Source organism: Ailuropoda melanoleuca, chromosome 4 (assembly GCF_002007445.2).
Source record: "Ailuropoda melanoleuca isolate Jingjing chromosome 4, ASM200744v2, whole genome shotgun sequence".
NCBI lineage: Eukaryota > Metazoa > Chordata > Mammalia > Carnivora > Ursidae > Ailuropoda > Ailuropoda melanoleuca.
Window position 1 is genome coordinate 5488765 of NC_048221.1, and position 11954 is coordinate 5500718.

Below are 11954 nucleotides of genomic sequence, written 5' to 3' on the forward strand. Positions count from 1 at the left end.
CACAATTTACCATTTAAACTATTTGTAAGTGTACAACTCAGTGGCATCCAGTACATTCACAATACTGTGCAACCGCACCACTGTTTACTTCCAGAACTTTTCATTATCCCAGACAAAAACGGTACTCATCACATAAGAACTCTCCACTCTCCTCCCCCTCAGCCCCTGGTAACTAGGATTCTCCTTTCTGTCTCTGAATTTGCTAATTTGAGGTATCTCGTTATGATCCATTTTGGGTTCACTTTTGTGAAAGGTGTAAGGTGTGTGTCTAGACTCATTTTTGTGCCTATGGACATCCAATTCTTCCAGCACCACCTGTTGAAAGGACGGTCCTTTATCCACTGAATTGCCCCTCCTTCTTTCCAAAGATCAATTGACTTTATCTGTGCAGATCTATTTCTGGGCTCTCTGTTCTGCTTCATTGATCTATTTATTTGCTCTTTTGCCAAAACCATAGTCCTTATTACTGTGGCTTTGTGAAAAGTCTTGACATTGGGTACTGTCAGTCCTCTGACTTTGTTCTTCAGTATTGTGTTGGCTAGTCTAGGTCTTTGCCTTTCTCTATAAACTTTGGAATCCATTCGTTGATATCTGGGACCTGAAAAAATCTATTAAAATTAAAAACACGCAAGCCCTTCACCTAACATCTCACTCCTCGAAATCTTTCCCTTAGAAATAGAATCATTAGGGACACCTGGGTGGCTCAGTCGGTTAAGTGGCTGCCTTTGGCTCAGGTCATGATCCCAGGATCCTGGGATCGAGCCCCGCATCAGGCTTCTTGCCCAGAGGGAAGCCTGCTTCTCCCTCTGCCTGCTGTTCCCCTTGCTTGTGCTCTCGCTCTCTCTTTCTCTCTCCTTCTGCCAAATAAATAAATAACATCTTCAAAAATAAATTAAATAAAATAAACTTTTTAAAAAAACTAATAGAATCACTAGCACATATAGGCATAGGTATAAAAATATCTATTGCAACAGTTTTTTGTTTGTTTCCTTTTCTTTTAGGTGGCGGAGGGAATAAAACCTGTAAACCCAGTGGAGATCTGTCCGTGGGCATGTGGTTGAATAAATTATGGTTCATCCACACCATGAATGATTATCAAGAAATTAAAAGAAGTGGGGCGCCTGGGTGGCTCAGTTGGTTAAATGACTGCCTTCAGCTCAGGTCATGATCCCAGTGTCCTGGATCGAGTCCTGCATCCGGCTCCCTGCTCTGCAGGAGAGCCCGCTTCTCCCTCTCCCTCTGCCTGCCACTCTCCCTGCTTGTGTGCGCACTCTCTCTCTCTGTCAAATAAATAAAACCTTAAAAAATAAAAATAAAAAAAAAAGAAATTAAAAGGAGTGGATTAGTACCTTAGCAGGGGGTCTGAGCAGTTTCCATAGATACCTTGGGTAAAAAAAGTGTATCCAATATAATTACATATTTATATGACCCCCAACTCTATTTTTGGTCTATGAATATGGACTTTTACTCAGTGACCAAGGAGAACAGCCTTGTCAGAAACACTAGATGATTAACTTGAAAGATACCAACATAAGAGGAAGTGAGAGAAAAAGGGGGTAATTTACTCCCTTATGGCAGGTAAAAATAGTAACTTCTCTCTACGCTAGCTCCGGCTGATAGAAATATAAGCACAACGCATGTATACAGTCTTGCATTACAAGAAATTAAAGGGGCATCTGGCTGGCTCAGTCGGAAGAGCATGTGACTTCTATCTCATGGTCGTGAGTTTGAGCCCCACGTTGGTTGTAGAGATTACTAAAAAAATAAAATAAGCTTTAAAAAGGTAAAAAGATACTGATGAAACTTCAATAATGTAATTTATTTAGCCCGTTGTGCCTCAAATATCATCATTCAACACGTCACCGGTATTTTAAAAAGCATTAGTGAGGCATGTTACATTCTTTTTCTCTGACGAAGTCTTTCCAATCTGGTGTGTATTTTTACACTTACATTTGGATTCGTGCTGGCCGCGTTTCAAGCCCTCACATGCCGCCTGTGGCCAGAGGCCACCATTGGTACAGCGCAGCTTTGAAGATAACCCATAGGTAGACCCAAGTGCCCCCTAGCGCCAGATTCGATCAACACCACCCTTCTTGGCAACTTAATCCTCCAATTTAAATCAGATTGTGTAGGGCTCCCTGCCTGGAAACTTCCATGGCTGCCCGCTGCTGTCAGGTCGTCCTCGTGCCCAGCTCTGGCTTTCAAACCCCCCCACCCCACCAATCTGAGTCCTGCTCACCTCTCCACAGGCAACTTCCACTCCTTCCCCCCTGCTACATAGCACGTGTCCACCATGCATGCATTTATTCATTCACTCTCATTCATCCATCGATTCAGCAAATGTTCACCGAGCATCCTCTGGGAGTCAGTGATGCTTGAGTTTCTGGGTCCAACAGTCCGCACTTAACTGACTGTATCCTCAAGCTTCAGTCTTCACATCCGTCCTTGGGCTTCATGCCTTTGTCTAGGATTATTAGGGGAACTCAGTGTGATAATAAATGTAAAGCACCTGGCACACAGTAGACTCCTAATAGATGTTGACTGCACTAATGGCATCCTGGAAGTTTGGGGGAGCGGCAGGAAGCTGCAAGGAGAGACTCTGACAGCACCTGGGGATGGATGGGACCATTGGGAGACAGGCTGGGCAGATCCCAGAATTCCAGAGAGATGGGAGCAGATGGCAGGGCTAAGGGTAGGTGCCCAGGTCCTACCTCCCCTAGCAGGACCAACCCACACCTGGCCCAGCGGGTCCCAGGCATTGCAGAAGCCACTTGTGATCACCTTCTGCAAAAAGCCCTTGATGGCCCCCCCTGCTGGCTTAAAAGAGCAAGGACGTCCCCACAGGTCACCCCCCCCACCCCGTTCCGTGTGCTCTAGCCATGCAAACTCACCCAGAGTCTTTGCTCATGCTGTTCCCTCTTGTTGGGATGCTCTACCCGTCCTTTCTCTCAATTTAACTCCTCCTTGTCTGGCCAATCTCAAAGCAAGTGTCACTGCCTTGGAGAAGTGTCTCCTGACCCCCACCCCAGCCAAAGTCAGGCCTGGGGCACCGGACACCTCCCTCCTGTAGCATTTACTGCTACTAGAATGTGAATTTCAGGAATCTGTGATTTGCTTGCTGCTGTATCCCCTCCCCAACCCACAGCACCCAGAACAGCCTGGTATACAGTAGGCACTCAATGAATGTCAGTTGAATGAATGTTCCCCTGGCTCTACAGGAGGGCAGGGTCTGAGTCTATTTCTGCTTGCCTTCCTGTCATCAGTGCCTGGTACACAGTAAGCGATCAATAAATGTTTGCTGCAGAAAGAAATGCTGACCCCAGGCCTGGGTCACTGGTCCCCTATGTCCTGGGTTGGCCATGTGGACACCGCACATTTCCACCTGCTTGATTTCACCTGATTTTTTGCAGGAAAATGACCAAAAGAGAGATTTTCTTTCCCATTTTGAAGATGAGGGAACCGAGGTCTGCAGGTTGGGAGGCACAGCTCAGACACACAGCTCGGACGCCATGTCTTGTTCTTTCCTTGACACTAATGCTGAGGTTTCTTCTCCATCAGGGAAGCTCACTGTGGTGGGCTAAGCAATGCACCCCCAAAAGATGTCCACATCCCAATCCCTGGGACCTGTGAATAGGTTGCCTAGGACCGAAACACACTTGCCGATGGGATTCAGTTAAGGATCTGGAGAAGGGCGTAGATCCTGGATTACCTGGGGGTCCAGGGTCATCACAAGGGTCCTCAGAACCAGGGGGCCGGGGTCAGGGAGAGATTGGAAGGTGCTGCTGGCTTTGAAGATGGAGGAAGGGGCCACGATTCAAGGAGTGCAAGCAGCTTCTAGAAGGTGGAAAATGCAAGGAAAGGGATTGTGCCTTTGAGCCTCCAGAAGGGTTGCATCCCTCAGGACACCTTGATGTTAGCCCAGTGAAAGCCATTTCAGACTTCTGACTTGCAGAACCGTAAGATAATAAGTTTGTGTTTCCTTAAAGCTGCCAAGCTTGCCACAGCAGCCCCGGGAAAGTTATAGACCCTTCAGCCTGAGGGAAAGTTTCCAGCAGGTCCGCAGGCAGAAGGCATCCGACAGGTGGCGCATGACCGCCCGCTCGGCATTCAAAGCCCCGTGTTGCGGGTACAGCCAGCCCTGCCGCTCCAACTGCCTCCCAGAAACCAGTGACCAGGTCCGCCCTCTCTGGCGGCAGGGAGACGATTGTAACTTTGGAAATGCGACAGAACTGTCAGAAATACGGGAAATGCGTGCGCTGTGAAACGACAGCAGCAACTATTTGTCCCAGAGCTGTTTAAACATCCAGACTTTTCTCTCCAACAAGAGAGAAAACAAAAACTCAGAAAATCTCTGAGTTCTCAGTGAATCGGCATGACTCCATGCTTCTGGGGCTGCCCTGGGGAGCGACGATGGCTGAGGGACAAGGCTGGCCAGCCCCACCCCTCCAGCGACAGAGGCCACAGGTGGGAAGGAGCCACAGATAGGGGAGGATGCTGGGTCAGACGAGGCTTCCAGGAGCCCGGAGGTGAAACTGTGGCCTCCACATTTTTTAAACATTGTGATGAAATATGTATAACCTAAAATTTACCTCTTACCCGTTTTTTAACTTCCTAAAATTTTTTCCCAACTTCATTGAGGAATCATTGGCAAATAGAATCGTATTTATTTAAAGTGTACCATGTGATGATGTGATATATACACATTGTGGAATGGTTTACTTAACATTGTTGTGCAACCATCCCCCGCCCCCCCCACTGTCTCCAGAACTTTCTCATCTTCCCAAAATGAAGCTCTGTCCTCACTGAAACACTGACTGCCCCTCCCCCAGCCCCTGGCTCCCACCATCTACTTCCTGTCTCTGTGGGTCTGACTCCTCTAGGGACCTCATAGAAATGGAATCCTACAGGAGCTGTCCTTTTGTGTTCGGGTTATCTCACTGCGTATAGTGTCCTCAAAGTTCATCCACGTTATAACACGTGTCAAAATTTCCTTCCCTTTTTGCTGAATCATATTCCGCTGTCTGGATGGACCACATTTTGTTTCCCCATTTGCCTGTGGATGGACATTTAGATTGCTTCCACCTTTTGGCTATTGTGAATCGTGGTGCCAGGAACGTGCGTGTTCCCCTATGTTCAAGTCCCTGCTTTCAGTTCTCTTGGGCATAGACCGAGATGTCCACCTGCTGGATGTGAGGACCCGCCATACTGTTTTCCACAGCCACTGCACCATTTTACATTCCCACCAGCCATGCACAGGCTCCAACCTCTCATCCTTGCCACCACGGGTCATTTTCCTTGGTTCTGGCAATAGCCGTCTCAGTGGGGTTGAGGTTGTGTCTTCTTGGCATTACCCCTGCTCGCCTCTCAACAGTGTGGAGTCGTTGTCTGTCGTCTTGTAGCTTCTGGCAATTTCCGATGAGACCATTCCCCTGGGACTTCCTCTTCATCTTCTATGTCATGACATTCCAGATGTGGCAGGTGCGTGTCCCTTCTCTGGGGTGTGTCATGGGGGGAGTCTGAGAGTCAGGAGTGCTTTCCTTTGGAGACACGTCTGTCTTCAGCTCAGGAAATGTTTGCGCGTTATAGTTCCATGGCTCTGTCTGCTTTGTCTGTCACAGGGGGGTTGGGAAGTCCTTCCCACGTGGAGGTCCCTGCCTTGGACCTCCAAGTGTCTTTGCAGGGTGGCCTACTTCCACTGGTCTCCCTGGCCAGCAGTCTGGCATCAACAGTGGCCAACCTTCCTTCCCCTGGACTGAGTGATGGCTCGACCCCATGAGGGCTAAGCCGTGTCAGCAGCCCTGAGATGACTCCTGATACTCTCTGCAGAGCTCGTCGTCATGGCCTGTGGATGTGCTGTTCCCATCCTCCCTGTCACTCTGGCTTCATAGCGGTCCCCTGGCACAGTGGTCCCAGATGCCTCTTGGACTTCTGCTCCCAAGTGGTTGATTCTATTGGGAATTGTCATCTCCCTCGTGTCTCTACTCTGTCCATTGTCCCTTCAGCAGACAGGCTGGTTGGGTGAAAGGTGATGATGGTAATTACCGAAGCCGAACGATGAATCCATGGGGGTTCACCATGCTGTCTATATATTCTCTCTACTTTTGCGTATGTTTGACATTTTCCATGACAAAAAGATTTCTAAAAAGCCTGCATGGAATCTAGTGCGAGATGACAGCTGTACCGGGCTATTTCCTGAAATGCTGTCTGAAATTACAAAAGGTTCAACAGCCACATGTGCATCAGTAGGTGACGAACTAAATAAATTACAGTTTAGCTCATTCATGGAGCCCCTGTAGACATAAAAAAGGATGAGCAAGTTCTCTCCAAACTGACAAAGAAATAGGACCATGGGGGCGCCTGGGTGGTGCAGTCGTTAAGCGTCTGCCTTTGGCTCAGGGCGTGATCCCAGCGTTCTGGGATCGAGCCCCCACATCAGGCTCCTCTGCTGGGAGCCTGCTTCTTCCTCTCCCACTCCCCCTGCTTGTGTTCCCTCTCTCGCTGGCTGTTTCTCTCTGTCAAATTAATAAATCAAATTAAAAAAAAAAAGAAATAGGACCACGATGTCTTAAGAAGTGAAAAGAGTAGGGGGTGCCTGGCTGGCTCAGTCCGTGGAGCATATGACTCTTGATCTCGGGGTCGTGAGTTCGAGCCCCATGTTGGGTGTAGAGATGACTTAAAAATAACATCTTTAAAAAAAAAAGAAGTGAAAGGAGCAAGTACGTTCATTGCAGCCCTATTCACAATCATCAAAAGGTGGAAACAACCCAAATGTCTCTCAGCTGGTGAATGGACACACAGATTGTGGCCCGTCCATACCACCGAACATCGTTCAGCCATTAAGAGAAACGAAACACCCTCATTCACTGTGATGTTGACGAGCCTCGCAATCATTCTGAATAGGGAAAGAAGCCAGATTAAAAGACTACATTCTGTATGATTTCACTTATTTATTTACTTTCACAATTTTTTTTAAGTAGGCTCCATGCCTAGTGTGGAGCCCAATTCAGACCTCGCACCCATGACACTGTAACATCAAGACCTGAGCTGAGACCAAGAGCCCAACGCTTAACCGACTGAGCCACGTGGGCGCCTCTAGGATTTTATTTTTAAGTCATCTCTACACCCGATGTGGGGCTCGAACCCACGACCCTGAGATCAAGAGTTGCATGTCCGCTGACTGAGCCCACCAGGAGTTCCTAAAATGGCTAATTTTATGTTACGTGAATTTTACCTTTATTTTATAAAAACAGTAAAAAAAATAATCATCGAGAGGCACTGAGTTTACAAGTAAAATAAGTTTTTACAGAAAGGGAAATAATCAAGGATGGAACAGTATACATAGGTGCTAACATTTGTGTTTACTGTTATTTTTCTTTTTTTAAAGATTATTTATTTATTTGAGAGAGAACACGGGAGGGGGGAGGTTAGAGGGAGAAGCAGGCTCCCTGCTGAGCAGGGAGCCCGACATGGGACTCGATCCTGGGACTCCTGGGACTCGATCCTGGGACTCCTGGGACTCGATCCTAGGACTCAATCCTGGGACTCGATCCTGGGACTCGATCCTGGAACTCGATCCTGGGACTCGATCCTGGAACTCGATCCTGGGACTCCTGGGACTCAATCCTGGGACTCGATCCTGGGACTCCAGGCAGCTGCTTAACCAACTGAGCCATCCAGGCGCCCCTGTGTTTACTGTTAAAGAAAAAAGAATATAGGGGCACCTGGGTGGCGCAGTCATTGGGTGTCTGCCTTTGGCTCAGGGCGTGATCCCGACGTTCTGGGATCGAGCCCCACATCAGGCTCCTCCGCTATGAGCCTGCTTCTTCCTCTCCCACTCCCCCTGCTTGTGTTCCCTCTCTCTCTGGCCGTCTCTCTCTGTCAAATAAATAAATAAATAAAATCTTCTTACAAAAACAAGAAAACAAGAAAACAGAATATGTATCAGAGAGACAGAGGACTCTGCTACCTCCCCTTGCCCAGCAGACTGAGGTTTGGGGCTCCGTGTCTTGAATTCAAATCCGCCTGTGTTCTTTACTGGTTGGAGGGCTGGGGTGAGTGACGTGGGGACACTGTGCATCATTTTTCCCACCCGTGCAATGGGGAAGATAGCAAAGCTGCCTCAAGGGTCTGTTAGGAGGGTCCAGCCCGGCACGCAGTGAGCACTCCATGAACTGGGGGGTCTTGTCATGTCCGGAAAACCGGATGGGGAAGCCCTCAGGGTCCAGCTGCCCCTCCTGGCCTGCGTCTCCTGGCCTGCGTCTGACCTCCTCTGGTCCTTCCCCTGCACCTCCAGGACCCACCACCCCCCAGCCTCATTCCCAGGCATCTGGCCAGACTCCCCGCCCATGTGCTCCATCCTCCCTGGCTCGGCTGCTTCCTGTGCTCAGACAAAGAGTGCTCTGTCCCCAGGCCACCCGGCCTGGGCTGGCGTAGCACCCCACATAGCACAGACTGCAGGCAACCCCTGCCACGTGTGTTTGTCCCAAATCCTGGCCCTGTGCTCCTGGGCATGCCCGCCACCCTGTCTCCTTCCCTTCCTTGGGCCCGGGCCAATGGACATCGGGGGGTCTCTGAGACCAGGACACACACAGTGGTGTCATGTCTGCCCAAGGGGACTTCAGGACTGCACAGGGGCGGGTGGCGTACGTGTGGGAAGAAAGAGTGGAGCTGGAATGACTCAGACATTCCATCATGACCTCAACAGGGGACAGCAGTGTGGGGTGTTCAGGGTAACAGGGACAGGTGACAGTTAATAGGAGCTGGGAGTGAAGGACAGACAGCGTGACAGCAACAGGTGACAATGAGGACACAGTGTGACAGCAACAGGTGGCGAAGAGGAGACAGGCTGACAGCGACAGATGACATTGTACTAGAAAAGCCCCCCTAGGGATGGGTGTACTGTTGGTAGGAAGGCTGGGATCAGTGGTAAAGGACAATGAGACAGTGTGTGAAAACGACGGGTGGCAGCGGGGAGGCAGTGTTGCAGTGAGAGATGACCCCCTTAAGACAGTCCCTGATGGTGATGGACAGCAGGAAGATGTCGGAAGGTGTGACAGGAACAGGGCTGATGACAAGTTAGGAACAACACAGCATACAGGACCTTTGCCATCTGTTTGGCCATCAGGTGACTCAAGGGACCTTTCCCTGGGTCTGGGAAATGCACCCCCACAAGACAGAGCCCATGACAGGACCTCTAGACACCGGATCCCATTTCCCTGGCCCCCTCTCAGCAAGGTGAGGACACACACCCCCACGCCCCTCTGGCCAGGCACCCCACCCCCAAATTTGACAGATGCTGGTGTTGGAAGAAGTGGGAGCCCCTTGGACTCCGTTTTGCTGAGGCTGGCACTGATTTCCGGTGTCTGGGATCATTAAGCCTTATCTGAGCCCCAGGGAGTAGAGAGGGAAGGGAAGGCATCTTCGTGGGACCAGATCTGTGGGCAACTGGAGAGTCACTCTGCTGGCTGCAGTCTCTGCGGAGGGATCTGCGTGCAACCAAGAGCACTTTCTGCGGAGGATGATTTCTGCCGCTTGCATTTTAGAAACCCTGGCACTCTGGGTGCTGGAACAATCGCTAACTGATGACAACGTCACAGCAACAAGGTGAAGGGGTAAAGATGACAACATGAATGGACAGGCAGCAGAATAAGCAGATAACAGCAAGGTGTTCTGTCGATGGGTGACGAGAGGGTGACAGCAGTGGGTGACAGGTGACTTTGTGATAGGGATTTGGGAATGCTGCACCATTGACAGGGAGACTGTGATGGGCTCTGCCCTTTGACAGTGTCCACTTTGTTGGGGTGCCACTGGGATGCTGGGGGGCGAGTGAGAACCTAAATGCCCCTTCAAGCCAGTGTGATGTAATGGAGTGACACCCTAGGTAACAGAAAGATCCAGGCAGGGGTGCCACTGGAAAGCAGGATGGCGTGGCAGTAGTGGGGGAGGAGGCACAATGACAAGGTTGCTTGGTCTTTGCTGTCATAGAGAACTTCCATTCAGCTCCCCGCCTCCTGTGTCTCACCAAACCCTATGGATTCCTTGTCCGCTGCTTCCAGAGAGCAGATAGGGAGAATTCTAGAACTGCAACACTGTCTGATCCACCAGACTTCCTGCAGGCTTAGCCATCGAAGCTTCAGCCACGCGGCCTTCCTGGTAGGGGACTGCTTCTCCCCACCTTCTGCATATGCGCCGGGCTGCTTCTGCCCCCCCCCCCCCGTGCTGATCCCCATGCCCATGCCCATGTGAGACACACCTGTTGGCTGAAGAGCAGACCAGGGAGGGCCCCGGGGCAAAGGAGCCTGGGAAGGGTGACAGAAGTGTCCCCAGAAGCTGGCTCATCCGTGACATCCATGACAGCCCCTGGGCTCCCACACTAGAATTCCACCTGTCGTGGCTGTTCCAGTTGATCCTGGGGGTTCCTTCCCTGGCGCACCCTTTCCCGGGAACACCATTCCCTCTGGCAGGATGACCTGAAGCTTGTCCCTGAAGTTTCCTTCTGTCTCATGCTCCCCCAGCCCATCCCTGGCTGCTCCCAGACCCAATTCTAAGCCCCCCAGTGCAGCCTCTGGCGTGATTCCCCTTCCTGGGAGCCTGCCACGTAGGGGGAGCCTCCTGAGGGCTCCTGGCCCCTGCTTACCTGGCCAGACTCCCTCTTCCCTTCTCTCCCTTTCTTTGCTCCCCCAAAGCTCCAGCCTCATTCAATTCCTGCATTTTTCCACACCCTCTGTCCCCTGGCCTTTGCCTGAGTTGTTTCCTCTGTCCTTCTGTCCTTCCCTCCCCTTTTCTGATCTGCTTCTTTCTACAGAACCCTCAAGCCTCCCATCCTCAAACAGAACGCTCCTTTCTTCCACTCGCCCACCCTGGAAGTCCCCTCTCTCCCGCCCAGGAGTGTTGGAGTCCAGGTCTGTCTTCTGGCACTCACATTGGGAGATTATGAGTATCTCCCTCACAGGGTTTTCAGTTTTTGAATGAGATAATGTGTATGACACCCTTAGCATCAAGCCTGGCACATAAGCATCCCATAAATATTAGCTCAAATTATTTTTACTATTTATTTATTACATTCCAGAAGCGCTGTGATAGGGACATGACCAGCACAATCAGCTTTGGGAATTTAATGGGGTAAAGTAATAATTTGGGAGTGGGGAGGGGCTTTAAAAAATTTTTTTTAATTTTAAAGATTGTATTTATTTATTTGAGAGAGAGCATGAAGAGGGGGAGGGGCAAAGGGAGAGGGAGAAGCAGGCTCCCCGCTGAGCAGGGAGCTTGATGCGGGGCTCAGTCCCAGGACCCGGAGATCATGACCTGAGTGGAAGGGAGGGGCTTTTAGAATTGGGTTTTGCCAGGTGTATAGGAGTTTGCTGAGTGGAATAACTAAGTTTCAGGTCCAACAAACAGCTCAGACTTGATCTCCACCCTAAGGGTCACTGGTGGTGTCTGTTCTCAAAGGTGATAAAGTGGTGGATGGAACCTAGAAACTTTCACTTGGAGTGTACGGTACAAACTGGCAGCTCAAATTCTGGCCCCTGAGAGAAACCGAGGTTAGAAAGTCTAGACCTTTTGGATTCTTAAACTCTCCTTTTTGAGAACCAGATGAAAAATGTGGACCCTTTCCCCAGAAAAGGCATCTTTGCCTAATGTTTTGACTACATTCCTAGGGGCCTCCCGATCTTAGTCTCGTTAAGAACCCAGGCTCCAGGCGCCGCCAGGTGAGTTCCCAAGTCACTTCTGGAATTCTCTTTGCTCGAAGGAAGGGGAGGTGGCTTGAGAAGACGAAGGAGGGCCTCCTAGGTGAGTCCCGGGACCTCCAGGCCCTGGCTTTCTTCCCGGCCGCCTCAAATCGGAGCCCCACCTCAGGGCTACCTCCAGATCAATTCCTATCCGAAAACGCGGTCCCCACAGCCCACCCCCCCCCAGACCCAGCCCCCAGATCCCTGCCAGGCTGGGGGGAGGGG